This window comes from Schistocerca piceifrons, unplaced genomic scaffold (genome assembly GCF_021461385.2).
Source record: "Schistocerca piceifrons isolate TAMUIC-IGC-003096 unplaced genomic scaffold, iqSchPice1.1 HiC_scaffold_539, whole genome shotgun sequence".
In the NCBI taxonomy this organism is placed as follows: Eukaryota; Metazoa; Arthropoda; class Insecta; order Orthoptera; family Acrididae; genus Schistocerca; species Schistocerca piceifrons.
The window spans coordinates 117,012-140,135 of record NW_025728776.1 but is presented as its reverse complement, the minus strand read 5'-3'; the positions used below and the strand labels follow the sequence as shown (position 1 = coordinate 140,135).

Genomic DNA, 23,124 nt, shown 5'->3' with positions numbered 1-23,124 from the left:
ATATTTGGCATTCGCCGTGTCACAGGGCTCGTTGGTCTAGGGGTATGATTCCTGCTTAGGGTGCAGGAGGTCCCGTGTTCAAATCCCGGACGAGCCCTAGCGTTTTGTGAAAACTGATCGCACGTCAGTGGCTGAGTCAGCGCAAAAAGCTCGCCGTCAATATCAAATGAATTTCTTATTCGATGTGAGCAATTGGCACTCGGGTCCGACGCGTGAAGGCGATTACGAAGGTTTCGGGTACAGATGGTAGCAGATGCATGTTAGTACGTCTTGCTTAAAGTGATGTAAAAGTGTTTCCGCCCGGGATCGAACCGGGGACCTTCTGCGTGTTAGGCAGACGTGATAACCGCTACACCACGGAAACTGCTTGTGTGCACCTTACTTCACAGACAACTTGTAGTGATGTTGCCATCGTAACTAAAAAATTCAATAAATGTGGTACTTGCAAAACGAAGGGACATGCAGCAGATCCACACACGACGTGGCTCATTGGAGGACAATACGACATAGGCAGGAAAATACTGTTCCCGCCCGGGATCGAACCGGGGACCTTCTGCGTGTGAAGCAGACGTGATAACCGCTACACTACGGAAACGACGGACCCGAGTAGTCCATCCTTGTTCACTCGAATTTGCCTCAGACTTTCTCTCGTCCGCGAATGCACACACGACAGTTCTTTTGTCAGCCTGGAACCCATCACAGCCGAGGGCTCAAGAAGTCTTCGGGTTGCTCGAGAGGGTGTCTGCCGTAGCACCCCTAACGAGATAGCGGCGTTTCGCGCAGTCGTTATTGCAAGTCATATCAGCAAAAGCAATCACTTTCTCAGCAGCAGGCAGTGCGAGCCCAGCGGCAGCTCTACATGAAGGTACCAATAGCCCAGGAAGGCCGCCGACCGCGGGAATTCGCGCCGCCCCCATCCCGCCAGCGTACACGAGACTTCCAGGGCACCCTGGACGACATCGAGGGACTGGAATATTTGGCATTCGCCGTGTCACAGGGCTCGTTGGTCTAGGGATATGATTCCTGCTTAGGGTGCAGGAGGTCCCGGGTTCAAATCCCGGACGAGCCCTAGCGTTTTGTGCAAACTGATCGCACGTCAGTGGCTGAGTCAGCGCAAAAAGCTCGCCGTCAATATCAAATGAATTTCTTATTCGATGTGAGCAATTGGCACTCGGGTCCGACGCGTGAAGGCGATTACGAAGGTTTCGGGTACAGATGGTAGCAGATGCATGTTAGTACGTCTTGCTTAAAGTGATGAAAAAGTGTTTCCGCCCGGGATCGAACCGGGGACCTTCTGCGTGTGAAGCAGACGTGATAACCGCTCCACTACGGAAACGACGGACCCGAGGAGTCCATCCTTGTTCACTCGAACTTGCCTCAGACTTTCTCTCGTCCGCGAATGCACACACGACAGTTCTTTTGTCAGCCTGGAACCCATCACAGCCGAGGGCTCAAGAAGTCTTCGGGTTGCTCGAGAGGGTGTCTGCCGTAGCACCCCTAACGAGATAGCGGCGTTTCGCGCAGTCGTTATTGCAAGTCATATCAGCAAAAGCAATCACTTTCTCAGCAGCAGGCAGTGCGAGCCCAGCGGCAGCTCTACATGAAGGTACCAATAGCCCAGGAAGGCCGCCGACCGCGGGAATTCGCGCCGCCCCCATCCCGCCAGCGTACACGAGACTTCCAGGGCACCCTGGACGACATCGAGGGACTGGAATATTTGGCATTCGCCGTGTCACAGGGCTCGTTGGTCTAGGGGTATGATTCCTGCTTAGGGTGCAGGAGGTCCCGGGTTCAAATCCCGGACGAGCCCTAGCGTTTTGTGCAAACTGATCGCACGTCAGTGGCTGAGTCAGCGCAAAAAGCTCGCCGTCAATATCAAATGAATTTCTTATTCGATGTGTGCAATTGGCACTCGGGTCCGACGCGTGAAGGCGATTACGAAGGTTTCGGGTACAGATGGTACCAGATGCACGTTAGTACGTCTTGCTTAAAGTGATGAAAAAGTGTTTCCGCACGGGATCGAACCGGGGACCTTCTGCGTGTTAGGCAGACGTGATAACCGCTACACCACGGAAACTGCTTGTGTGCACCTTACTTCACAGACAACTTGTAGTGATGTTGCCATCGTAACTAAAAAATTCAATAAATGTGGTACTTGCAAAACGAAGGGACATGCAGCAGATCCACACACGACGTGGCTCATTGGAGGACAATACGACATAGGCAGGAAAATACTGTTCCCGCCCGGGATCGAACCGGGGACCTTCTGCGTGTGAAGCAGACGTGATAACCGCTACACTACGGAAACGACGGACCCGAGTAGTCCATCCTTGTTCACTCGAATTTGCCTCAGACTTTCTCTCGTCCGCGAATGCACACACGACAGTTCTTTTGTCAGCCTGGAACCCATCACAGCCGAGGGCTCAAGAAGTCTTCGGGTTGCTCGAGAGGGTGTCTGCCGTAGCACCCCTAACGAGATAGCGGCGTTTCGCGCAGTCGTTATTGCAAGTCATATCAGCAAAAGCAATCACTTTCTCAGCAGCAGGCAGTGCGAGCCCAGCGGCAGCTCTAAATGAAGGTACCAATAGCCCAGGAAGGCCGCCGACCGCGGGAATTCGCGCCGCCCCCATCCCGCCAGCGTACACGAGACTTCCAGGGCACCCTGGACGACATCGAGGGACTGGAATATTTGGAATTCGCCGTGTCACAGGGCTCGTTGGTCTAGGGGTATGATTCCTGCTTAGGGTGCAGGAGGTCCCGTGTTCAAATCCCGGACGAGCCCTAGCGTTTTGTGAAAACTGATCGCACGTCAGTGGCTGAGTCAGCGCAAAAAGCTCGCCGTCAATATCAAATGAATTTCTTATTCGATGTGAGCAATTGGCACTCGGGTCCGACGCATGAAGGCGATTACGAAGGTTTCGGGTACAGATGGTAGCAGATGCATGTTCGTACGTCTTGCTTAAAGTGATGTAAAAGTGTTTCCGCCCGGGATCGAACCGGGGACCTTCTGCGTGTTAGGCAGACGTGATAACCGCTACACCACGGAAACTGCTTGTGTGCACCTTACTTCACAGACAACTTGTAGTGATGTTGCCATCGTAACTAAAAAATTCAATAAATGTGGTACTTGCAAAACGAAGGGACATGCAGCAGATCCACACACGACGTGGCTCATTGGAGGACAATACGACATAGGCAGGAAAATACTGTTCCCGCCCGGGATCGAACCGGGGACCTTCTGCGTGTGAAGCAGACGTGATAACCGCTACACTACGGAAACGACGGACCCGAGGAGTCCATCTTTGTTCACTCGAACTTGCCTCAGACTTTCTCTCGTCCGCGAATGCACACACGACAGTTCTTTTGTCAGCCTGGAACCCATCACAGCCGAGGGCTCAAGAAGTCTTCGGGTTGCTCGAGAGGGTGTCTGCCGTAGCACCCCTAACGAGATAGCGGCGTTTCGCGCAGTCGTTATTGCAAGTCATATCAGCAAAAGCAATCACTTTCTCAGCAGCAGGCAGTGCGAGCCCAGCGGCAGCTCTACATGAAGGTACCAATAGCCCAGGAAGGCCGCCGACCGCGGGAATTCGCGCCGCCCCCATCCCGCCAGCGTACACGAGACTTCCAGGGCACCCTGGACGACATCGAGGGACTGGAATATTTGGCATTCGCCGTATCACAGGGCTCGTTGGTCTAGGGGTATGATTCCTGCTTAGGGTGCAGGAGGTCCCGGGTTCAAATGCCGGACGAGCCCTAGCGTTTTGTGCAAGCTGATCGCACGTCAGTGGCTGAGTCAGCGCAAAAAGCTCGCCGTCAATATCAAATGAATTTCTTATTCGATGTGAGCAATTGGCACTCGGGTCCGACGCGTGAAGGCGATTACGAAGGTTTCGGGTACAGATGGTAGCAGATGCATGTTAGTACGTCTTGCTTAAAGTGATGTAAAAGTGTTTCCGCCCGGGATCGAACCGGGGACCTTCTGCGTGTTAGGCAGACGTGATAACCGCTACACCACGGAAACTGCTTGTGTGCACCTTACTTCACAGACAACTTGTAGTGATGTTGCCATCGTAACTAAAAAATTCAATAAATGTGGTACTTGCAAAACGAAGGGACATGCAGCAGATCCACACACGACGTGGCTCATTGGAGGACAATACGACATAGGCAGGAAAATACTGTTCCCGCCCGGGATCGAACCGGGGACCTTCTGCGTGTGAAGCAGACGTGATAACCGCTCCACTACGGAAACGACGGACCCGAGGAGTCCATCTTTGTTCACTCGAACTTGCCTCAGACTTTCTCTCGTCCGCGAATGCACACACGACAGTTCTTTTGTCAGCCTGGAACCCATCACAGCCGAGGGCTCAAGAAGTCTTCGGGTTGCTCGAGAGGGTGTCTGCCGTAGCACCCCTAACGAGATAGCGGCGTTTCGCGCAGTCGTTATTGCAAGTCATATCAGCAAAAGCAATCACTTTCTCAGCAGCAGGCAGTGCGAGCCCAGCGGCAGCTCTACATGAAGGTACCAATAGCCCAGGAAGGCCGCCGACCGCGGGAATTCGCGCCGCCCCCATCCCGCCAGCGTACACGAGACTTCCAGGGCACCCTGGACGACATCGAGGGACTGGAATATTTGGCATTCGCCGTGTCACAGGGCTCGTTGGTCTAGGGGTATGATTCCTGCTTAGGGTGCAGGAGGTCCCGGGTTCAAATGCCGGACGAGCCCTAGCGTTTTGTGCAAACTGATCGCACGTCAGTGGCTGAGTCAGCGCAAAAAGCTCGCCGTCAATATCAAATGAATTTCTTATTCGATGTGAGCAATTGGCACTCGGGTCCGACGCGTGAAGGCGATTACGAAGGTTTCGGGTACAGATGGTAGCAGATGCACGTTAGTACGTCTTGCTTAAAGTGATGAAAAAGTGTTTCCGCCCGGGATCGAACCGTGAACCTTCTGCGTGTTAGGCAGACGTGATAACCGCTACACCACGGAAACTGCTTGTGTGCACCTTATTTCACAGACAACTTGTAGTGATGTTGCCATCGTAACTAAAAAATTCAATAAATGTGGTACTTGCAAAACGAAGGGACATGCAGCAGATCCACACACGACGTGGCTCATTGGAGGACAATACGACATAGGCAGGAAAATACTGTTCCCGCCCGGGATCGAACCGGGGACCTTCTGCGTGTGAAGCAGACGTGATAACCGCTCCACTACGGAAACGACGGACCCGAGGAGTCCATCTTTGTTCACTCGAACTTGCCTCAGACTTTCTCTCGTCCGCGAATGCACACACGACAGTTCTTTTGTCAGCCTGGAACCCATCACAGCCGAGGGCTCAAGAAGTCTTCGGGTTGCTCGAGGGGGTGTCTGCCGTAGCACCCCTAACGAGATAGCGGCGTTTCGCGCAGTCGTTATTGCAAGTCATATCAGCAAAAGCAATCACTTTCTCAGCAGCAGGCAGTGCGAGCCCAGCGGCAGCTCTACATGAAGGTACCAATAGCCCAGGAAGGCCGCCGACCGCGGGAATTCGCGCCGCCCCCATCCCGCCAGCGTACACGAGACTTCCAGGGCACCCTGGACGACATCGAGGGACTGGAATATTTGGCATTCGCCGTATCACAGGGCTCGTTGGTCTAGGGGTATGATTCCTGCTTAGGGTGCAGGAGGTCCCGGGTTCAAATGCCGGACGAGCCCTAGCGTTTTGTGCAAACTGATCGCACGTCAGTGGCTGAGTCAGCGCAAAAAGCTCGCCGTCAATATCAAATGAATTTCTTATTCGATGTGAGCAATTGGCACTCGGGTCCGACGCGTGAAGGCGATTACGAAGGTTTCGGGTACAGATGGTAGCAGATGCACGTTAGTACGTCTTGCTTAAAGTGATGAAAAAGTGTTTCCGCCCGGGATCGAACCGGGAACCTTCTGCGTGTTAGGCAGACGTGATAACCGCTACACCACGGAAACTGCTTGTGTGCACCTTACTTCACAGACAACTTGTAGTGATGTTGCCATCGTAACTAAAAAATTCAATAAATGTGGTACTTGCAAAACGAAGGGACATGCAGCAGATCCACACACGACGTGGCTCATTGGAGGACAATACGACATAGGCAGGAAAATACTGTTCCCGCCCGGGATCGAACCGGGGACCTTCTGCGTGTGAAGCAGACGTGATAACCGCTACACTACGGAAACGACGGACCCGAGTAGTCCATCCTTGTTCACTCGAATTTGCCTCAGACTTTCTCTCGTCCGCGAATGCACACACGACAGTTCTTTTGTCAGCCTGGAACCCATCACAGCCGAGGGCTCAAGAAGTCTTCGGGTTGCTCGAGAGGGTGTCTGCCGTAGCACCCCTAACGAGATAGCGGCGTTTCGCGCAGTCGTTATTGCAAGTCATATCAGCAAAAGCAATCACTTTCTCAGCAGCAGGCAGTGCGAGCCCAGCGGCAGCTCTAAATGAAGGTACCAATAGCCCAGGAAGGCCGCCGACCGCGGGAATTCGCGCCGCCCCCATCCCGCCAGCGTACACGAGACTTCCAGGGCACCCTGGACGACATCGAGGGACTGGAATATTTGGAATTCGCCGTGTCACAGGGCTCGTTGGTCTAGGGGTATGATTCCTGCTTAGGGTGCAGGAGGTCCCGTGTTCAAATCCCGGACGAGCCCTAGCGTTTTGTGAAAACTGATCGCACGTCAGTGGCTGAGTCAGCGCAAAAAGCTCGCCGTCAATATCAAATGAATTTCTTATTCGATGTGAGCAATTGGCACTCGGGTCCGACGCATGAAGGCGATTACGAAGGTTTCGGGTACAGATGGTAGCAGATGCATGTTCGTACGTCTTGCTTAAAGTGATGTAAAAGTGTTTCCGCCCGGGATCGAACCGGGGACCTTCTGCGTGTTAGGCAGACGTGATAACCGCTACACCACGGAAACTGCTTGTGTGCACCTTACTTCACAGACAACTTGTAGTGATGTTGCCATCGTAACTAAAAAATTCAATAAATGTGGTACTTGCAAAACGAAGGGACATGCAGCAGATCCACACACGACGTGGCTCATTGGAGGACAATATGACATAGGCAGGAAAATACTGTTCCCGCCCGGGATCGAACCGGGGACCTTCTGCGTGTGAAGCAGACGTGATAACCGCTACACTACGGAAACGACGGACCCGAGGAGTCCATCTTTGTTCACTCGAACTTGCCTCAGACTTTCTCTCGTCCGCGAATGCACACACGACAGTTCTTTTGTCAGCCTGGAACCCATCACAGCCGAGGGCTCAAGAAGTCTTCGGGTTGCTCGAGAGGGTGTCTGCCGTAGCACCCCTAACGAGATAGCGGCGTTTCGCGCAGTCGTTATTGCAAGTCATATCAGCAAAAGCAATCACTTTCTCAGCAGCAGGCAGTGCGAGCCCAGCGGCAGCTCTACATGAAGGTACCAATAGCCCAGGAAGGCCGCCGACCGCGGGAATTCGCGCCGCCCCCATCCCGCCAGCGTACACGAGACTTCCAGGGCACCCTGGACGACATCGAGGGACTGGAATATTTGGCATTCGCCGTATCACAGGGCTCGTTGGTCTAGGGGTATGATTCCTGCTTAGGGTGCAGGAGGTCCCGGGTTCAAATGCCGGACGAGCCCTAGCGTTTTGTGCAAGCTGATCGCACGTCAGTGGCTGAGTCAGCGCAAAAAGCTCGCCGTCAATATCAAATGAATTTCTTATTCGATGTGAGCAATTGGCACTCGGGTCCGACGCGTGAAGGCGATTACGAAGGTTTCGGGTACAGATGGTAGCAGATGCATGTTAGTACGTCTTGCTTAAAGTGATGTAAAAGTGTTTCCGCCCGGGATCGAACCGGGGACCTTCTGCGTGTTAGGCAGACGTGATAACCGCTACACCACGGAAACTGCTTGTGTGCACCTTACTTCACAGACAACTTGTAGTGATGTTGCCATCGTAACTAAAAAATTCAATAAATGTGGTACTTGCAAAACGAAGGGACATGCAGCAGATCCACACACGACGTGGCTCATTGGAGGACAATACGACATAGGCAGGAAAATACTGTTCCCGCCCGGGATCGAACCGGGGACCTTCTGCGTGTGAAGCAGACGTGATAACCGCTCCACTACGGAAACGACGGACCCGAGGAGTCCATCTTTGTTCACTCGAACTTGCCTCAGACTTTCTCTCGTCCGCGAATGCACACACGACAGTTCTTTTGTCAGCCTGGAACCCATCACAGCCGAGGGCTCAAGAAGTCTTCGGGTTGCTCGAGAGGGTGTCTGCCGTAGCACCCCTAACGAGATAGCGGCGTTTCGCGCAGTCGTTATTGCAAGTCATATCAGCAAAAGCAATCACTTTCTCAGCAGCAGGCAGTGCGAGCCCAGCGGCAGCTCTACATGAAGGTACCAATAGCCCAGGAAGGCCGCCGACCGCGGGAATTCGCGCCGCCCCCATCCCGCCAGCGTACACGAGACTTCCAGGGCACCCTGGACGACATCGAGGGACTGGAATATTTGGCATTCGCCGTGTCACAGGGCTCGTTGGTCTAGGGGTATGATTCCTGCTTAGGGTGCAGGAGGTCCCGGGTTCAAATGCCGGACGAGCCCTAGCGTTTTGTGCAAACTGATCGCACGTCAGTGGCTGAGTCAGCGCAAAAAGCTCGCCGTCAATATCAAATGAATTTCTTATTCGATGTGAGCAATTGGCACTCGGGTCCGACGCGTGAAGGCGATTACGAAGGTTTCGGGTACAGATGGTAGCAGATGCACGTTAGTACGTCTTGCTTAAAGTGATGAAAAAGTGTTTCCGCCCGGGATCGAACCGTGAACCTTCTGCGTGTTAGGCAGACGTGATAACCGCTACACCACGGAAACTGCTTGTGTGCACCTTATTTCACAGACAACTTGTAGTGATGTTGCCATCGTAACTAAAAAATTCAATAAATGTGGTACTTGCAAAACGAAGGGACATGCAGCAGATCCACACACGACGTGGCTCATTGGAGGACAATACGACATAGGCAGGAAAATACTGTTCCCGCCCGGGATCGAACCGGGGACCTTCTGCGTGTGAAGCAGACGTGATAACCGCTCCACTACGGAAACGACGGACCCGAGGAGTCCATCTTTGTTCACTCGAACTTGCCTCAGACTTTCTCTCGTCCGCGAATGCACACACGACAGTTCTTTTGTCAGCCTGGAACCCATCACAGCCGAGGGCTCAAGAAGTCTTCGGGTTGCTCGAGGGGGTGTCTGCCGTAGCACCCCTAACGAGATAGCGGCGTTTCGCGCAGTCGTTATTGCAAGTCATATCAGCAAAAGCAATCACTTTCTCAGCAGCAGGCAGTGCGAGCCCAGCGGCAGCTCTACATGAAGGTACCAATAGCCCAGGAAGGCCGCCGACCGCGGGAATTCGCGCCGCCCCCATCCCGCCAGCGTACACGAGACTTCCAGGGCACCCTGGACGACATCGAGGGACTGGAATATTTGGCATTCGCCGTATCACAGGGCTCGTTGGTCTAGGGGTATGATTCCTGCTTAGGGTGCAGGAGGTCCCGGGTTCAAATGCCGGACGAGCCCTAGCGTTTTGTGCAAACTGATCGCACGTCAGTGGCTGAGTCAGCGCAAAAAGCTCGCCGTCAATATCAAATGAATTTCTTATTCGATGTGAGCAATTGGCACTCGGGTCCGACGCGTGAAGGCGATTACGAAGGTTTCGGGTACAGATGGTAGCAGATGCACGTTAGTACGTCTTGCTTAAAGTGATGAAAAAGTGTTTCCGCCCGGGATCGAACCGGGAACCTTCTGCGTGTTAGGCAGACGTGATAACCGCTACACCACGGAAACTGCTTGTGTGCACCTTATTTCACAGACAACTTGTAGTGATGTTGCCATCGTAACTAAAAAATTCAATAAATGTGGTACTTGTAAAACGAAGGGACATGCAGCAGATCCACACACGACGTGGTTCATTGGAGGACAATACGACATAGGCAGGAAAATACTGTTCCCGCCCGGGATCGAACCGGGGACCTTCTGCGTGTGAAGCAGACGTGATAACCGCTCCACTACGGAAACGACGGACCCGAGGAGTCTATCTTTGTTCACTCGAACTTGCCTCAGACTTTCTCTCGTCCGCGAATGCACACACGACAGTTCTTTTGTCAGCCTGGAACCCATCACAGCCGAGGGCTCAAGAAGTCTTCGGGTTGCTCGAGAGGGTGTCTGCCGTAGCACCCCTAACGAGATAGCGGCGTTTCGCGCAGTCGTTATTGCAAGTCATATCAGCAAAAGCAATCACTTTCTCAGCAGCAGGCAGTGCGAGCCCAGCGGCAGCTCTACATGAAGGTACCAATAGCCCAGGAAGGCCGCCGGCCGCGGGAATTCGCGCCGCCCCCATCCCGCCAGCGTACACGAGACTTCCAGGGCACCCTGGACGACATCGAGGGACTGGAATATTTGGCATTCGCCGTGTCACAGGGCTTGTTGGTCTAGGGGTATGATTCCTGCTTAGGGTGCAGGAGGTCCCGGGTTCAAATGCCGGACGAGCCCTAGCGTTTTGTGCAAACTGGTCGCACGTCAGTGGCTGAGTCAGCGCAAAAAGCTCGCCGTCAATATCAAATGAATTTCTTATTCGATGTGAGCAATTGGCACTCGGGTCCGACGCGTGAAGGCGATTACGAAGGTTTCGGGTACAGATGGTAGCAGATGCACGTTAGTACGTCTTGCTTAAAGTGATGAAAAAGTGTTTCCGCCCGGGATCGAACCGGGGACCTTCTGCGTGTTAGGCAGACGTGATAACCGCTACACCACGGAAACTGCTTGTGTGCACCTTATTTCACAGACAACTTGTAGTGATGTTGCCATCGTAACTAAAAAATTCAATAAATGTGGTACTTGTAAAACGAAGGGACATGCAGCAGATCCACACACGACGTGGCTCATTGGAGGACAATACGACATAGGCAGGAAAATACTGTTCCCGCCCGGGATCGAACCGGGGACCTTCTGCGTGTGAAGCAGACGTGATAACCGCTACACTACGGAAACGACGGACCCGAGGAGTCCATCCTTGTTCACTCGAACTTGCCTCAGACTTTCTCTCGTCCGCGAATGCACACACGACAGTTCTTTTGTCAGCCTGGAACCCATCACAGCCGAGGGCTCAAGAAGTCTTCGGGTTGCTCGAGAGGGTGTCTGCCGTAGCACCCCTAACGAGATAGCGGCGTTTCGCGCAGTCGTTATTGCAAGTCATATCAGCAAAAGCAATCACTTTCTCAGCAGCAGGCAGTGCGAGCCCAGCGGCAGCTCTACATGAAGGTACCAATAGCCCAGGAAGGCCGCCGACCGCGGGAATTCGCGCCGCCCCCATCCCGCCAGCGTACACGAGACTTCCAGGGCACCCTGGACGACATCGAGGGACTGGAATATTTGGCATTCGCCGTATCACAGGGCTCGTTGGTCTAGGGGTATGATTCCTGCTTAGGGTGCAGGAGGTCCCGGGTTCAAATGCCGGACGAGCCCTAGCGTTTTGTGCAAACTGATCGCACGTCAGTGGCTGAGTCAGCGCAAAAAGCTCGCCGTCAATATCAAATGAATTTCTTATTCGATGTGAGCAATTGGCACTCGGGTCCGACGCGTGAAGGCGATTACGAAGGTTTCGGGTACAGATGGTAGCAGATGCACGTTAGTACGTCTTGCTTAAAGTGATGAAAAAGTGTTTCCGCCCGGGATCGAACCGGGAACCTTCTGCGTGTTAGGCAGACGTGATAACCGCTACACCACGGAAACTGCTTGTGTGCACCTTATTTCACAGACAACTTGTAGTGATGTTGCCATCGTAACTAAAAAATTCAATAAATGTGGTACTTGTAAAACGAAGGGACATGCAGCAGATCCACACACGACGTGGTTCATTGGAGGACAATACGACATAGGCAGGAAAATACTGTTCCCGCCCGGGATCGAACCGGGGACCTTCTGCGTGTGAAGCAGACGTGATAACCGCTCCACTACGGAAACGACGGACCCGAGGAGTCTATCTTTGTTCACTCGAACTTGCCTCAGACTTTCTCTCGTCCGCGAATGCACACACGACAGTTCTTTTGTCAGCCTGGAACCCATCACAGCCGAGGGCTCAAGAAGTCTTCGGGTTGCTCGAGAGGGTGTCTGCCGTAGCACCCCTAACGAGATAGCGGCGTTTCGCGCAGTCGTTATTGCAAGTCATATCAGCAAAAGCAATCACTTTCTCAGCAGCAGGCAGTGCGAGCCCAGCGGCAGCTCTACATGAAGGTACCAATAGCCCAGGAAGGCCGCCGGCCGCGGGAATTCGCGCCGCCCCCATCCCGCCAGCGTACACGAGACTTCCAGGGCACCCTGGACGACATCGAGGGACTGGAATATTTGGCATTCGCCGTGTCACAGGGCTTGTTGGTCTAGGGGTATGATTCCTGCTTAGGGTGCAGGAGGTCCCGGGTTCAAATGCCGGACGAGCCCTAGCGTTTTGTGCAAACTGGTCGCACGTCAGTGGCTGAGTCAGCGCAAAAAGCTCGCCGTCAATATCAAATGAATTTCTTATTCGATGTGAGCAATTGGCACTCGGGTCCGACGCGTGAAGGCGATTACGAAGGTTTCGGGTACAGATGGTAGCAGATGCACGTTAGTACGTCTTGCTTAAAGTGATGAAAAAGTGTTTCCGCCCGGGATCGAACCGGGGACCTTCTGCGTGTTAGGCAGACGTGATAACCGCTACACCACGGAAACTGCTTGTGTGCACCTTATTTCACAGACAACTTGTAGTGATGTTGCCATCGTAACTAAAAAATTCAATAAATGTGGTACTTGTAAAACGAAGGGACATGCAGCAGATCCACACACGACGTGGCTCATTGGAGGACAATACGACATAGGCAGGAAAATACTGTTCCCGCCCGGGATCGAACCGGGGACCTTCTGCGTGTGAAGCAGACGTGATAACCGCTACACTACGGAAACGACGGACCCGAGGAGTCCATCCTTGTTCACTCGAACTTGCCTCAGACTTTCTCTCGTCCGCGAATGCACACACGACAGTTCTTTTGTCAGCCTGGAACCCATCACAGCCGAGGGCTCAAGAAGTCTTCGGGTTGCTCGAGAGGGTGTCTGCCGTAGCACCCCTAACGAGATAGCGGCGTTTCGCGCAGTCGTTATTGCAAGTCATATCAGCAAAAGCAATCACTTTCTCAGCAGCAGGCAGTGCGAGCCCAGCGGCAGCTCTACATGAAGGTACCAATAGCCCAGGAAGGCCGCCGACCGCGGGAATTCGCGCCGCCCCCATCCCGCCAGCGTACACGAGACTTCCAGGGCACCCTGGACGACATCGAGGGACTGGAATATTTGGCATTCGCCGTGTCACAGGGCTCGTTGGTCTAGGGGTATGATTCCTGCTTAGGGTGCAGGAGGTCCCAGGTTCAAATCCCGGACGAGCCCTAGCGTTTTGTGCAAACTGATCGCACGTCAGTGGCTGAGTCAGCGCAAAAAGCTCGCCGTCAATATCAAATGAATTTCTTATTCGATGTGAGCAATTGGCACTCGGGTCCGACGCGTGAAGGCGATTACGAAGGTTTCGGGTACAGATGGTAGCAGATGCACGTTAGTACGTCTTGCTTAAAGTGATGAAAAAGTGTTTCCGCCCGGGATCGAACCGGGAACCTTCTGCGTGTTAGGCAGACGTGATAACCGCTACACCACGGAAACTGCTTGTGTGCACCTTATTTCACAGACAACTTGTAGTGATGTTGCCATCGTAACTAAAAAATTCAATAAATGTGGTACTTGTAAAACGAAGGGACATGCAGCAGATCCACACACGACGTGGCTCATTGGAGGACAATACGACATAGGCAGGAAAATACTGTTCCTGCCCGGGATCGAACCGGGGACCTTCTGCGTGTGAAGCAGACGTGATAACCGCTCCACTACGGAAACGACGGACCCGAGGAGTCCATCCTTGTTCACTCGAACTTGCCTCAGACTTTCTCTCGTCCGCGAATGCACACACGACAGTTCTTTTGTCAGCCTGGAACCCATCACAGCCGAGGGCTCAAGAAGTCTTCGGGTTGCTCGAGAGGGTGTCTGCCGTAGCACCCCTAACGAGATAGCGGCGTTTCGCGCAGTCGTTATTGCAAGTCATATCAGCAAAAGCAATCACTTTCTCAGCAGCAGGCAGTGCGAGCCCAGCGGCAGCTCTACATGAAGGTACCAATAGCCCAGGAAGGCCGCCGACCGCGGGAATTCGCGCCGCCCCCATCCCGCCAGCGTACACGAGACTTCCAGGGCACCCTGGACGACATCGAGGGACTGGAATATTTGGCATTCGCCGTGTCACAGGGCTCGTTGGTCTAGGGGTATGATTCCTGCTTAGGGTGCAGGAGGTCCCGGGTTCAAATGCCGGACGAGCCCTAGCGTTTTGTGCAAACTGATCGCACGTCAGTGGCTGAGTCAGCGCAAAAAGCTCGCCGTCAATATCAAATGAATTTCTTATTCGATGTGAGCAATTGGCACTCGGGTCCGACGCGTGAAGGCGATTACGAAGGTTTCGGGTACAGATGGTAGCAGATGCACGTTAGTACGTCTTGCTTAAAGTGATGAAAAAGTGTTTCCGCCCGGGATCGAACCGGGGACCTTCTGCGTGTTAGGCAGACGTGATAACCGCTACACCACGGAAACTGCTTGTGTGCACCTTATTTCACAGACAACTTGTAGTGACGTTGCCATCGTAACTAAAAAATTCAATAAATGTGGTACTTGTAAAACGAAGGGACATGCAGCAGATCCACACACGACGTGGCTCATTGGAGGACAATACGACATAGGCAGGAAAATACTGTTCCCGCCCGGGATCGAACCGGGGACCTTCTGCGTGTGAAGCAGACGTGATAACCGCTACACTACGGAAACGACGGACCCGAGTAGTCCATCCTTGTTCACTCGAACTTGCCTCAGACTTTCTCTCGTCCGCGAATGCACACACGACAGTTCTTTTGTCAGCCTGGAACCCATCACAGCCGAGGGCTCAAGAAGTCTTCGGGTTGCTCGAGAGGGTGTCTGCCGTAGCACCCCTAACGAGATAGCGGCGTTTCGCGCAGTCGTTATTGCAAGTCATATCAGCAAAAGCAATCACTTTCTCAGCAGCAGGCAGTGCGAGCCCAGCGGCAGCTCTACATGAAGGTACCAATAGCCCAGGAAGGCCGCCGACCGCGGGAATTCGCGCCGCCCCCATCCCGCCAGCGTACACGAGACTTCCAGGGCACCCTGGACGACATCGAGGGACTGGAATATTTGGCATTCGCCGTGTCACAGGGCTCGTTGGTGTAGGGGTATGATTCCTGCTTAGGGTGCAGGAGGTCCCGGGTTCAAATGCCGGACGAGCAATAGCGTTTTGTGCAAACTGATCGCACGTCAGTGGCTGAGTCAGCGCAAAAAGCTCGCCGTCAATATCAAATGAATTTCTTATTCGATGTGAGCAATTGGCACTCGGGTCCGACGCGTGAAGGCGATTACGAAGGTTTCGGGTACAGATGGTAGCAGATGCACGTTAGTACGTCTTGCTTAAAGTGATGAAAAAGTGTTTCCGCCCGGGATCGAACCGGGGACCTTCTGCGTGTTAGGCAGACGTGATAACCGCTACACCACGGAAACTGCTTGTGTGCACCTTATTTCACAGACAACTTGTAGTGACGTTGCCATCGTAACTAAAAAATTCAATAAATGTGGTACTTGTAAAACGAAGGGACATGCAGCAGATCCACACACGACGTGGCTCATTGGAGGACAATACGACATAGGCATGAAAATACTGTTCCCGCCCGGGATCGAACCGGGGACCTTCTGCGTGTGAAGCAGACGTGATAACCGCTACACTACGGAAACGACGGACCCGAGTAGTCCATCCTTGTTCACTCGAACTTGCCTCAGACTTTCTCTCGTCCGCGAATGCACACACGACAGTTCTTTTGTCAGCCTGGAACCCATCACAGCCGAGGGCTCAAGAAGTCTTCGGGTTGCTCGAGAGGGTGTCTGCCGTAGCACCCCTAACGAGATAGCGGCGTTTCGCGCAGTCGTTATTGCAAGTCATATCAGCAAAAGCAATCACTTTCTCAGCAGCAGGCAGTGCGAGCCCAGCGGCAGCTCTACATGAAGGTACCAATAGCCCAGGAAGGCCGCCGACCGCGGGAATTCGCGCCGCCCCCATCCCGCCAGCGTACACGAGACTTCCAGGGCACCCTGGACGACATCGAGGGACTGGAATATTTGGAATTCGCCGTGTCACAGGGCTCGTTGGTCTAGGGGTATGATTCCTGCTTAGGGTGCAGGAGGTCCCGGGTTCAAATCCCGGACGAGCCCTAGCGTTTTGTGCAAACTGATCGCACGTCAGTGGCTGAGTCAGCGCAAAAAGCTCGCCGTCAATATCAAATGAATTTCTTATTCGATGTGAGCAATTGGCACTCGGGTCCGACGCGTGAAGGCGATTACGAAGGTTTCGGGTACAGATGGTAGCAGATGCACGTTAGTACGTCTTGCTTAAAGTGATGAAAAAGTGTTTCCGCCCGGGATCGAACCGGGAACCTTCTGCGTATTAGGCAGACGTGATAACCGCTACACCACGGAAACTGCTTGTGTGCACCTTATTTCACAGACAACTTGTAGTGATGTTGCCATCGTAACTAAAAAATTCAATAAATGTGGTACTTGTAAAACGAAGGGACATGCAGCAGATCCACACACGACGTGGCTCATTGGAGGACAATACGACATAGGCAGGAAAATACTGTTCCTGCCCGGGATCGAACCGGGGACCTTCTGCGTGTGAAGCAGACGTGATAACCGCTCCACTACGGAAACGACGGACCCGAGGAGTCCATCCTTGTTCACTCGAACTTGCCTCAGACTTTCTCTCGTCCGCGAATGCACACACGACAGTTCTTTTGTCAGCCTGGAACCCATCACAGCCGAGGGCTCAAGAAGTCTTCGGGTTGCTCGAGAGGGTGTCTGCCGTAGCACCCCTAACGAGATAGCGGCGTTTCGCGCAGTCGTTATTGCAAGTCATATCAGCAAAAGCAATCACTTTCTCAGCAGCAGGCAGTGCGAGCCCAGCGGCAGCTCTACATGAAGGTACCAATAGCCCAGGAAGGCCGCCGACCGCGGGAATTCGCGCCGCCCCCATCCCGCCAGCGTACACGAGACTTCCAGGGCACCCTGGACGACATCGAGGGACTGGAATATTTGGCATTCGCCGTGTCACAGGGCTCGTTGGTCTAGGGGTATGATTCCTGCTTAGGGTGCAGGAGGTCCCGTGTTCAAATCCCGGACGAGCCCTAGCGTTTTGTGCAAACTGATCGCACGTCAGTGGCTGAGTCAGCGCAAAAAGCTCGCCGTCAATATCAAATGAATTTCTTATTCGATGTGAGCAATTGGCACTCGGGTCCGACGCGTGAAGGCGATTACGAAGGTTTCGGGTACAGATGGTAGCAGATGCACGTTAGTACGTCTTGCTTAAAGTGATGAAAAAGTGTTTCCGCCCGGGATCGAACCGGGGACCTTCTGCGTGTTAGGCAGTCGTGATAACCGCTACACCACGGAAACTGCTTGTGTGCACCTTATTTCACAGACAACTTGTAGTGACGTTGCCATCGTAACTAAAAAATTCAATAAATGTGGTACTTGTAAAACGAAGGGACATGCAGCAGATCCACACACGACGTGGCTCATTGGAGGACAATACGACATAGGCAGGAAAATACTGTTCCCGCCCGGGATCGAACCGGGGACCTTCTGCGTGTTAGGCAGACGTGATAACCGCTACACCACGGAAACTGTTTGTGTGCACCTTACTTCACAGACAACTTGTAGTGATGTTGCCATCGTAACTAAAAAATTCAATAAATGTGGTACTTGCAAAACGAAGGGACATGCAGCAGATCCACACACGACGTGGCTCATTGGAGGACAATACGACATAGGCAGGAAAATACTGTTCCCGCCCGGGGTCGAACCGGGGACCTTCTGGGTGTAAAGCAGACGTGATAACCGCTACACTACGGAAACGACGGACCCGAGGAGTCCATCCTAGTTCACTCGAACTTGCCTCAGACTTTCTCTCGTCCGCGAATGCACACACGACAGTTCTTTTGTCAGCCTGGAACCCATCACAGCCGAGGGCTCAAGAAGTCTTCGGGGTGCTCGAGAGGGTGTCTGCCGTAGCACCCCTAACGAGATAGCGGCGTTTCGCGCAGTCGTTATTGCAAGTCATATCAGCAAAAGCAATCACTTTCTCAGCAGCAGGCAGTGCGATCCCAGCGGCAGCTCTACATGAAGGTACCAACAGCCCAGGAAGGCCGCCGACCGCAGAATTCGCGCCGCCCCCATCCCGCCAGCGTACACGAGACTTCCAGGGCACCCTGGACGACATCGAGGGACTTAAATAATTGGCATTCGCCGTGTCACAGGGCTCGTTGGTCTAGGGGTATGATTCCTGCTTAGGGTGCAGGAGGTCCCGGGTTCAAATCCCGGACGAGCCCTAGCGTTTTGTGCAAACTGATCGCACGTCAGTGGCTGAGTCAGCGCAAAAAGCTCGCCGTCAATATCAAATGAATTTCTTATTCGATGTGAGCAATTGACACTCGAGTCCGACGCGTGAAGGCGATTACGAAGGTTTCGGGTACAGATGGTAGCAGATGCATGTTGGTACGTCTTGCTTAAAGTGATGAAAAAGTGTTTCCGCCCGCGATCGAACCGGGGACCTTCTGCGTGTTAGGCAGACGTGATAACCGCTACACCACGGAAACTGCTTGTGTGCACCTTACTTCACAGACAACTTGTAGTGATGTTGCCATCGTAACTAAAAAATTCAATAAATGTGGTACTTGCAAAACGAAGGGACATGCAGCAGATCCACACACGACGTGGCTCATTGGAGGACAATACGACATAGGCAGGAAAATACTGTTCCCGCCCGGGATCGAACCGGGGACCTTCTGCGTGTGAAGCAGACGTGATAACCGCTACACTACGGAAACCACGGACCCGAGGAGTCCATCCTAGTTCACTCGAACTTGCCACAGACTTTCTCTCGTCCGCGAATGCACACACGACAGTTCTTTTGTCAGCCTGGAACCCATCACAGCCGAGGGCTCAAGAAGTCTTCGGGGTGCTCGAGAGGGTGTCTGCCGTAGCACCCCTAACGAGATAGCGGCGTTTCGCGCAGTCGTTATTGCAAGTCATATCAGCAAAAGCAATCACTTTCTTAGCAGCAGGCAGTGCGAGCCCAGCGGGCACCTTCTGCGTGTTAGGCTGTGTGCACCTTACTTCACAGACAACTTGTAGTGATGTTGCCATCGTAACTAAAAAATTCAATAAATGTGGTACTTGCAAAACGAAGGGACATGCGGCAGATCCACACCCGAAGTGGCTCATTGGAGGACAATACGACATAGGCAGGAAAATACTGTTCCCGCCCGGGATCGAACCGGGGACCTTCTGCGTGTGAAGCAGACGTGATAACCGCTACACTACGGAAACGACGGACACGACGAGTCCATCCTTGTTCACTCAAACTTGCCTCAGCCTTTCTCTCGTCAGCGAATGCACACACGACAGTTCTTTTGACAGCCTGGAACCCATCACAGCCGAGGGCTCAAGAAGTCTTCGGGGTGCTCGAGAGGGTGTCTGCCGTAGCACCCCTAACGAGATAGCGGCGTTTCGCGCAGTCGTTATTGCAAGTCATATCAGCAAAAGCAATCACTTTCTCAGCAGCAGGCAGTGCGAGCCCAGCGGCAGCTCTACATGAAGGTACCAATAGCCCAGGAAGTCCGCCGACCGCGGGAATTCGCGCCGCCCCCATCCCGCCAGCGTACACGAGACTTCCAGGGCACCCTGGACGAAATCGAGGGACTTCAATAATTGGCATTCGCTGTGTCACAGGGCTCGTTGGTCTAGGGGTATGATTCCTGCTTAGGGTGCAGGAGGTCGCCGGTTCAAATGCCGTACGAGCCCTAGCGTTTTGTGCAAACTGATCGCACGTCAGTGGCTGAGTCAGCGCAAAAAGCTCGCCGTCAATATCAAATGAATTTCTTATTCGATGTGAGCAATTGACACTCGAGTCCGACGCGTGAAGGCGATTACGAAGGTTTCGGGTACAGATGGTAGCAGATGCATGTTGGTACGTCTTGCTTAAAGTGATGAAAAAGTGTTTCCGCCCGCGATCGAACCGGGGACCTTCTGCGTGTTAGGCAGACGTGATAACCGCTACACCACGGAAACTGCTTGTGTGCACCTTACTTCACAGACAACTTGTAGTGATGTTGCCATCGTAACTAAAAAATTCAATAAATGTGGTACTTGCAAAACGAAGGGACATGCAGCAGATCCACACACGACGTGGCTCATTGGAGGACAATACGACATAGGCAGGAAAATACTGTTTCCGCCCGCGATCGAACCGGGGACCTTCTGCGTGTTAGGCAGACGTGATAACCGCTACACCACGGAAACTGCTTGTGTGCACCTTACTTCACAGACAACTTGTAGTGATGTTGCCATCGTAACTAAATAATTCAATAAATGTGGTACTTGCAAAACGAAGGGAAATGCAGCAGATCCACACACGACGTGGCTCATTGGAGGACAATACGACATAGGCAGGAAAATACTGTTCCCGCCCGGGATCGAACCGGGGACCTTCTACGTGTTAGGCAGACGTGATAACCGCTACACCACGGAAACTGCTTGTGTGCACCTTACTTCACAGACAACTTGTAGTGATGTTGCCATCGTAACTAAAAAATTCAATAAATGTGGTACTTGCAAAACGAAGGGACATGCAGCAGATCCACACACGACGTGGCTCATTGGAGGACAATACGACATAGGCAGGAAAATACTGTTCCCGCCCGGGATCGAACCGGGGACCTTCTGCGTGTGAAGCAGACGTGATAACCGCTACACTACGGAAACGACGGACCCGAGGAGTCCATCCTAGTTCACTCGAACTTGCCTCAGACTTTCTCTCGTCCGCGAATGCACACACGACAGTTCTTTTGTCAGCCTGGAACCCATCACAGCCGAGGGCTCAAGAAGTCTTCGGGGTGCTCGAGAGGGTGTCTGCCGTAGCACCCCTAACGAGATAGCGGCGTTTCGCGCAGTCGTTATTGCAAGTCATATCAGCAAAAGCAATCACTTTCTTAGCAGCAGGCAGTGCGAGCCCAGCGGCAGCTCTACATGAAGGTACCAATAGCCCAGGAAGGCCGCCGACCGCGGGAATTCGCGCCGCCCCCATCCCGCCAGCGTACACGAGACTTCCAGGGCACCCTGGACGACATCGAGGGACTGGAATAATTGGCAATCGCCGTGTCACAGGGCTCGTTGGTCTAGGGATATGATTCCTGCTTAGGGTGCAGGAGGTCCCGGGTTCAAATCCCGGACGAGCCCGAGCATTTTGTGCAAACTGATCGCACGTCAGTGGCTGAGTCAGCGCAAAAAGCTCGCCGTCAATATCAAATTAATTTCTTATTCGATGTGAGCAATTGACACTCTGGTCCGACGCGTGAAGGCGATTACGAAGGTTTCGGGTACAGATGGTAGCAGATGCATGTTAGTAAGTCTCGATTAAAGTGATGAAAAAGTGTTTCCGCCCGGGATCGAACCGGGGACCTTCTGCGTGTTAGGCAGACGTGATAACCGCTACACCACGGAAACTGTTTGTGTGCACCTTACTTCACAGACAACTTGTAGTGATGTTGCCATCGTAACTAAAAAATTCAATAAATGTGGTACTTGCAAAACGAAGGGACATGCGGCAGATCCACACCCGAAGTGGCTCATTGGAGGACAATACGACATAGGCAGGAAAATACTGTTCCCGCCCGGGATCGAACCGGGGACCTTCTGCGTGTGAAGCAGACGTGATAACCGCTACACTACGGAAACGACGGACACGACGAGTCCATCCTTGTTCACTCAAACTTGCCTCAGCCTTTCTCTCGTCAGCGAATGCACACACGACAGTTCTTTTGTCAGCCTGGAACCCATCACAGCCGAGGGCTCAAGAAGTCTTCGGGGTGCTCGAGAGGGTGTCTGCCGTAGCACCCCTAACGAGATAGCGGCGTTTCGCGCAGTCGTTATTGCAAGTCATATCAGCAAAAGCAATCACTTTCTTAGCAGCAGGCAGTGCGAGCCCAGCGCGCACCTTCTGCGTGTTAGGCTGTGTGCACCTTACTTCACAGACAACTTGTAGTGATGTTGCCATCGTAACTAAAAAATTCAATAAATGTGGTACTTGCAAAACGAAGGGACATGCGGCAGATCCACACCCGAAGTGGCTCATTGGAGGACAATACGACATAGGCAGGAAAATACTGTTCCCGCCCGGGATCGAACCGGGGACCTTCTGCGTGTGAAGCAGACGTGATAACCGCTACACTACGGAAACGACGGACACGACGAGTCCATCCTTGTTCACTCAAACTTGCCTCAGCCTTTCTCTCGTCAGCGAATGCACACACGACAGTTCTTTTGTCAGCCTGGAACCCATCACAGCCGAGGGCTCAAGAAGTCTTCGGGGTGCTCGAGAGGGTGTCTGCCGTAGCACCCCTAACGAGATAGCGGCGTTTCGCGCAGTCGTTATTGCAAGTCATATCAGCAAAAGCAATCACTTTCTCAGCAGCAGGCAGTGCGAGCCCAGCGGCAGCTCTACATGAAGGTACCAATAGCCCAGGAAGTCCGCCGACCGCGGGAATTCGCGCCGCCCCCATCCCGCCAGCGTACACGAGACTTCCAGGGCACCCTGGACGAAATCGAGGGACTTCAATAATTGGCATTCGCTGTGTCACAGGGCTCGTTGGTCTAGGGGTATGATTCCTGCTTAGGGTGCAGGAGGTCGCCGGTTCAAATGCCGTACGAGCCCTAGCGTTTTGTGCAAACTGATCGCACGTCAGTGGCTGAGTCAGCGCAAAAAGCTCGCCGTCAATATCAAATGAATTTCTTATTCGATGTGAGCAATTGACACTCGAGTCCGACGCGTGAAGGCGATTACGAAGGTTTCGGGTACAGATGGTAGCAGATGCATGTTGGTACGTCTTGCT

The 23,124-nt window shown here is 53.1% G+C and overlaps 68 non-coding genes across 68 annotated transcripts; 20 read left to right on the top strand and 48 right to left on the bottom strand.

Annotated features, from left to right (window-relative positions):
• Positions 1-25: 25 nt before the first annotated feature.
• On the top strand, positions 26-97 carry Trnap-agg. Its single transcript has one exon. It is a non-coding gene; the product is annotated as a tRNA-Pro (tRNA).
• A 194-nt stretch (positions 98-291) lies between these two features.
• On the bottom strand, positions 292-364 carry Trnav-aac. Its single transcript has one exon. It is a non-coding gene; the product is annotated as a tRNA-Val (tRNA).
• A 158-nt stretch (positions 365-522) lies between these two features.
• Positions 523-595, bottom strand: Trnav-cac. Its single transcript has one exon. It is a non-coding gene; the product is annotated as a tRNA-Val (tRNA).
• A 402-nt stretch (positions 596-997) lies between these two features.
• Positions 998-1,069, top strand: Trnap-agg. The gene has a single exon. It is a non-coding gene; the product is annotated as a tRNA-Pro (tRNA).
• Positions 1,070-1,263: 194 nt separating this feature from the next.
• On the bottom strand, positions 1,264-1,336 carry Trnav-cac. The gene has a single exon. It is a non-coding gene; the product is annotated as a tRNA-Val (tRNA).
• A 402-nt stretch (positions 1,337-1,738) lies between these two features.
• Positions 1,739-1,810, top strand: Trnap-agg. Its single transcript has one exon. It is a non-coding gene; the product is annotated as a tRNA-Pro (tRNA).
• A 194-nt stretch (positions 1,811-2,004) lies between these two features.
• Trnav-aac lies at positions 2,005-2,077 on the bottom strand. The gene has a single exon. It is a non-coding gene; the product is annotated as a tRNA-Val (tRNA).
• A 158-nt stretch (positions 2,078-2,235) lies between these two features.
• Positions 2,236-2,308, bottom strand: Trnav-cac. The gene has a single exon. It is a non-coding gene; the product is annotated as a tRNA-Val (tRNA).
• Positions 2,309-2,710: 402 nt separating this feature from the next.
• Positions 2,711-2,782, top strand: Trnap-agg. Its single transcript has one exon. It is a non-coding gene; the product is annotated as a tRNA-Pro (tRNA).
• Positions 2,783-2,976: 194 nt separating this feature from the next.
• On the bottom strand, positions 2,977-3,049 carry Trnav-aac. The gene has a single exon. It is a non-coding gene; the product is annotated as a tRNA-Val (tRNA).
• A 158-nt stretch (positions 3,050-3,207) lies between these two features.
• Trnav-cac lies at positions 3,208-3,280 on the bottom strand. The gene has a single exon. It is a non-coding gene; the product is annotated as a tRNA-Val (tRNA).
• A 402-nt stretch (positions 3,281-3,682) lies between these two features.
• On the top strand, positions 3,683-3,754 carry Trnap-agg. The gene has a single exon. It is a non-coding gene; the product is annotated as a tRNA-Pro (tRNA).
• A 194-nt stretch (positions 3,755-3,948) lies between these two features.
• Positions 3,949-4,021, bottom strand: Trnav-aac. Its single transcript has one exon. It is a non-coding gene; the product is annotated as a tRNA-Val (tRNA).
• Positions 4,022-4,179: 158 nt separating this feature from the next.
• Positions 4,180-4,252, bottom strand: Trnav-cac. The gene has a single exon. It is a non-coding gene; the product is annotated as a tRNA-Val (tRNA).
• A 402-nt stretch (positions 4,253-4,654) lies between these two features.
• On the top strand, positions 4,655-4,726 carry Trnap-agg. The gene has a single exon. It is a non-coding gene; the product is annotated as a tRNA-Pro (tRNA).
• A 194-nt stretch (positions 4,727-4,920) lies between these two features.
• Positions 4,921-4,993, bottom strand: Trnav-aac. Its single transcript has one exon. It is a non-coding gene; the product is annotated as a tRNA-Val (tRNA).
• Positions 4,994-5,151: 158 nt separating this feature from the next.
• On the bottom strand, positions 5,152-5,224 carry Trnav-cac. Its single transcript has one exon. It is a non-coding gene; the product is annotated as a tRNA-Val (tRNA).
• A 402-nt stretch (positions 5,225-5,626) lies between these two features.
• On the top strand, positions 5,627-5,698 carry Trnap-agg. The gene has a single exon. It is a non-coding gene; the product is annotated as a tRNA-Pro (tRNA).
• Positions 5,699-5,892: 194 nt separating this feature from the next.
• On the bottom strand, positions 5,893-5,965 carry Trnav-aac. Its single transcript has one exon. It is a non-coding gene; the product is annotated as a tRNA-Val (tRNA).
• A 158-nt stretch (positions 5,966-6,123) lies between these two features.
• Positions 6,124-6,196, bottom strand: Trnav-cac. The gene has a single exon. It is a non-coding gene; the product is annotated as a tRNA-Val (tRNA).
• Positions 6,197-6,598: 402 nt separating this feature from the next.
• On the top strand, positions 6,599-6,670 carry Trnap-agg. The gene has a single exon. It is a non-coding gene; the product is annotated as a tRNA-Pro (tRNA).
• Positions 6,671-6,864: 194 nt separating this feature from the next.
• Trnav-aac lies at positions 6,865-6,937 on the bottom strand. The gene has a single exon. It is a non-coding gene; the product is annotated as a tRNA-Val (tRNA).
• Positions 6,938-7,095: 158 nt separating this feature from the next.
• Trnav-cac lies at positions 7,096-7,168 on the bottom strand. Its single transcript has one exon. It is a non-coding gene; the product is annotated as a tRNA-Val (tRNA).
• Positions 7,169-7,570: 402 nt separating this feature from the next.
• On the top strand, positions 7,571-7,642 carry Trnap-agg. Its single transcript has one exon. It is a non-coding gene; the product is annotated as a tRNA-Pro (tRNA).
• A 194-nt stretch (positions 7,643-7,836) lies between these two features.
• Positions 7,837-7,909, bottom strand: Trnav-aac. Its single transcript has one exon. It is a non-coding gene; the product is annotated as a tRNA-Val (tRNA).
• Positions 7,910-8,067: 158 nt separating this feature from the next.
• Trnav-cac lies at positions 8,068-8,140 on the bottom strand. Its single transcript has one exon. It is a non-coding gene; the product is annotated as a tRNA-Val (tRNA).
• A 402-nt stretch (positions 8,141-8,542) lies between these two features.
• On the top strand, positions 8,543-8,614 carry Trnap-agg. Its single transcript has one exon. It is a non-coding gene; the product is annotated as a tRNA-Pro (tRNA).
• A 194-nt stretch (positions 8,615-8,808) lies between these two features.
• Trnav-aac lies at positions 8,809-8,881 on the bottom strand. Its single transcript has one exon. It is a non-coding gene; the product is annotated as a tRNA-Val (tRNA).
• A 158-nt stretch (positions 8,882-9,039) lies between these two features.
• Positions 9,040-9,112, bottom strand: Trnav-cac. The gene has a single exon. It is a non-coding gene; the product is annotated as a tRNA-Val (tRNA).
• A 402-nt stretch (positions 9,113-9,514) lies between these two features.
• Positions 9,515-9,586, top strand: Trnap-agg. The gene has a single exon. It is a non-coding gene; the product is annotated as a tRNA-Pro (tRNA).
• Positions 9,587-9,780: 194 nt separating this feature from the next.
• On the bottom strand, positions 9,781-9,853 carry Trnav-aac. Its single transcript has one exon. It is a non-coding gene; the product is annotated as a tRNA-Val (tRNA).
• A 158-nt stretch (positions 9,854-10,011) lies between these two features.
• Positions 10,012-10,084, bottom strand: Trnav-cac. Its single transcript has one exon. It is a non-coding gene; the product is annotated as a tRNA-Val (tRNA).
• Positions 10,085-10,486: 402 nt separating this feature from the next.
• Positions 10,487-10,558, top strand: Trnap-agg. The gene has a single exon. It is a non-coding gene; the product is annotated as a tRNA-Pro (tRNA).
• A 194-nt stretch (positions 10,559-10,752) lies between these two features.
• Trnav-aac lies at positions 10,753-10,825 on the bottom strand. Its single transcript has one exon. It is a non-coding gene; the product is annotated as a tRNA-Val (tRNA).
• A 158-nt stretch (positions 10,826-10,983) lies between these two features.
• Trnav-cac lies at positions 10,984-11,056 on the bottom strand. The gene has a single exon. It is a non-coding gene; the product is annotated as a tRNA-Val (tRNA).
• A 402-nt stretch (positions 11,057-11,458) lies between these two features.
• On the top strand, positions 11,459-11,530 carry Trnap-agg. Its single transcript has one exon. It is a non-coding gene; the product is annotated as a tRNA-Pro (tRNA).
• Positions 11,531-11,724: 194 nt separating this feature from the next.
• On the bottom strand, positions 11,725-11,797 carry Trnav-aac. The gene has a single exon. It is a non-coding gene; the product is annotated as a tRNA-Val (tRNA).
• A 158-nt stretch (positions 11,798-11,955) lies between these two features.
• On the bottom strand, positions 11,956-12,028 carry Trnav-cac. Its single transcript has one exon. It is a non-coding gene; the product is annotated as a tRNA-Val (tRNA).
• Positions 12,029-12,430: 402 nt separating this feature from the next.
• Trnap-agg lies at positions 12,431-12,502 on the top strand. The gene has a single exon. It is a non-coding gene; the product is annotated as a tRNA-Pro (tRNA).
• Positions 12,503-12,696: 194 nt separating this feature from the next.
• Trnav-aac lies at positions 12,697-12,769 on the bottom strand. Its single transcript has one exon. It is a non-coding gene; the product is annotated as a tRNA-Val (tRNA).
• Positions 12,770-12,927: 158 nt separating this feature from the next.
• Positions 12,928-13,000, bottom strand: Trnav-cac. The gene has a single exon. It is a non-coding gene; the product is annotated as a tRNA-Val (tRNA).
• Positions 13,001-13,402: 402 nt separating this feature from the next.
• Trnap-agg lies at positions 13,403-13,474 on the top strand. The gene has a single exon. It is a non-coding gene; the product is annotated as a tRNA-Pro (tRNA).
• Positions 13,475-13,668: 194 nt separating this feature from the next.
• Trnav-aac lies at positions 13,669-13,741 on the bottom strand. The gene has a single exon. It is a non-coding gene; the product is annotated as a tRNA-Val (tRNA).
• A 158-nt stretch (positions 13,742-13,899) lies between these two features.
• On the bottom strand, positions 13,900-13,972 carry Trnav-cac. The gene has a single exon. It is a non-coding gene; the product is annotated as a tRNA-Val (tRNA).
• A 402-nt stretch (positions 13,973-14,374) lies between these two features.
• Trnap-agg lies at positions 14,375-14,446 on the top strand. The gene has a single exon. It is a non-coding gene; the product is annotated as a tRNA-Pro (tRNA).
• A 194-nt stretch (positions 14,447-14,640) lies between these two features.
• On the bottom strand, positions 14,641-14,713 carry Trnav-aac. Its single transcript has one exon. It is a non-coding gene; the product is annotated as a tRNA-Val (tRNA).
• Positions 14,714-14,871: 158 nt separating this feature from the next.
• Positions 14,872-14,944, bottom strand: Trnav-cac. Its single transcript has one exon. It is a non-coding gene; the product is annotated as a tRNA-Val (tRNA).
• A 668-nt stretch (positions 14,945-15,612) lies between these two features.
• On the bottom strand, positions 15,613-15,685 carry Trnav-aac. The gene has a single exon. It is a non-coding gene; the product is annotated as a tRNA-Val (tRNA).
• A 158-nt stretch (positions 15,686-15,843) lies between these two features.
• Positions 15,844-15,916, bottom strand: Trnav-cac. Its single transcript has one exon. It is a non-coding gene; the product is annotated as a tRNA-Val (tRNA).
• A 402-nt stretch (positions 15,917-16,318) lies between these two features.
• Positions 16,319-16,390, top strand: Trnap-agg. The gene has a single exon. It is a non-coding gene; the product is annotated as a tRNA-Pro (tRNA).
• Positions 16,391-16,584: 194 nt separating this feature from the next.
• Positions 16,585-16,657, bottom strand: Trnai-aau. The gene has a single exon. It is a non-coding gene; the product is annotated as a tRNA-Ile (tRNA).
• A 158-nt stretch (positions 16,658-16,815) lies between these two features.
• Positions 16,816-16,888, bottom strand: Trnav-cac. Its single transcript has one exon. It is a non-coding gene; the product is annotated as a tRNA-Val (tRNA).
• A 402-nt stretch (positions 16,889-17,290) lies between these two features.
• Trnap-agg lies at positions 17,291-17,362 on the top strand. Its single transcript has one exon. It is a non-coding gene; the product is annotated as a tRNA-Pro (tRNA).
• Positions 17,363-17,556: 194 nt separating this feature from the next.
• On the bottom strand, positions 17,557-17,629 carry Trnav-aac. The gene has a single exon. It is a non-coding gene; the product is annotated as a tRNA-Val (tRNA).
• A 158-nt stretch (positions 17,630-17,787) lies between these two features.
• Trnav-aac lies at positions 17,788-17,860 on the bottom strand. Its single transcript has one exon. It is a non-coding gene; the product is annotated as a tRNA-Val (tRNA).
• Positions 17,861-18,018: 158 nt separating this feature from the next.
• On the bottom strand, positions 18,019-18,091 carry Trnav-uac. The gene has a single exon. It is a non-coding gene; the product is annotated as a tRNA-Val (tRNA).
• A 401-nt stretch (positions 18,092-18,492) lies between these two features.
• Positions 18,493-18,564, top strand: Trnap-agg. Its single transcript has one exon. It is a non-coding gene; the product is annotated as a tRNA-Pro (tRNA).
• A 194-nt stretch (positions 18,565-18,758) lies between these two features.
• On the bottom strand, positions 18,759-18,831 carry Trnav-aac. Its single transcript has one exon. It is a non-coding gene; the product is annotated as a tRNA-Val (tRNA).
• A 158-nt stretch (positions 18,832-18,989) lies between these two features.
• Positions 18,990-19,062, bottom strand: Trnav-cac. The gene has a single exon. It is a non-coding gene; the product is annotated as a tRNA-Val (tRNA).
• A 429-nt stretch (positions 19,063-19,491) lies between these two features.
• Positions 19,492-19,564, bottom strand: Trnav-cac. The gene has a single exon. It is a non-coding gene; the product is annotated as a tRNA-Val (tRNA).
• A 668-nt stretch (positions 19,565-20,232) lies between these two features.
• Trnav-aac lies at positions 20,233-20,305 on the bottom strand. The gene has a single exon. It is a non-coding gene; the product is annotated as a tRNA-Val (tRNA).
• A 158-nt stretch (positions 20,306-20,463) lies between these two features.
• On the bottom strand, positions 20,464-20,536 carry Trnav-aac. The gene has a single exon. It is a non-coding gene; the product is annotated as a tRNA-Val (tRNA).
• A 158-nt stretch (positions 20,537-20,694) lies between these two features.
• Positions 20,695-20,767, bottom strand: Trnav-aac. Its single transcript has one exon. It is a non-coding gene; the product is annotated as a tRNA-Val (tRNA).
• Positions 20,768-20,925: 158 nt separating this feature from the next.
• Positions 20,926-20,998, bottom strand: Trnav-cac. Its single transcript has one exon. It is a non-coding gene; the product is annotated as a tRNA-Val (tRNA).
• Positions 20,999-21,400: 402 nt separating this feature from the next.
• On the top strand, positions 21,401-21,472 carry Trnap-agg. The gene has a single exon. It is a non-coding gene; the product is annotated as a tRNA-Pro (tRNA).
• A 194-nt stretch (positions 21,473-21,666) lies between these two features.
• Positions 21,667-21,739, bottom strand: Trnav-aac. The gene has a single exon. It is a non-coding gene; the product is annotated as a tRNA-Val (tRNA).
• A 158-nt stretch (positions 21,740-21,897) lies between these two features.
• Positions 21,898-21,970, bottom strand: Trnav-cac. The gene has a single exon. It is a non-coding gene; the product is annotated as a tRNA-Val (tRNA).
• A 429-nt stretch (positions 21,971-22,399) lies between these two features.
• Positions 22,400-22,472, bottom strand: Trnav-cac. The gene has a single exon. It is a non-coding gene; the product is annotated as a tRNA-Val (tRNA).
• Between the last annotated feature and the right edge of the window lie 652 nt (positions 22,473-23,124).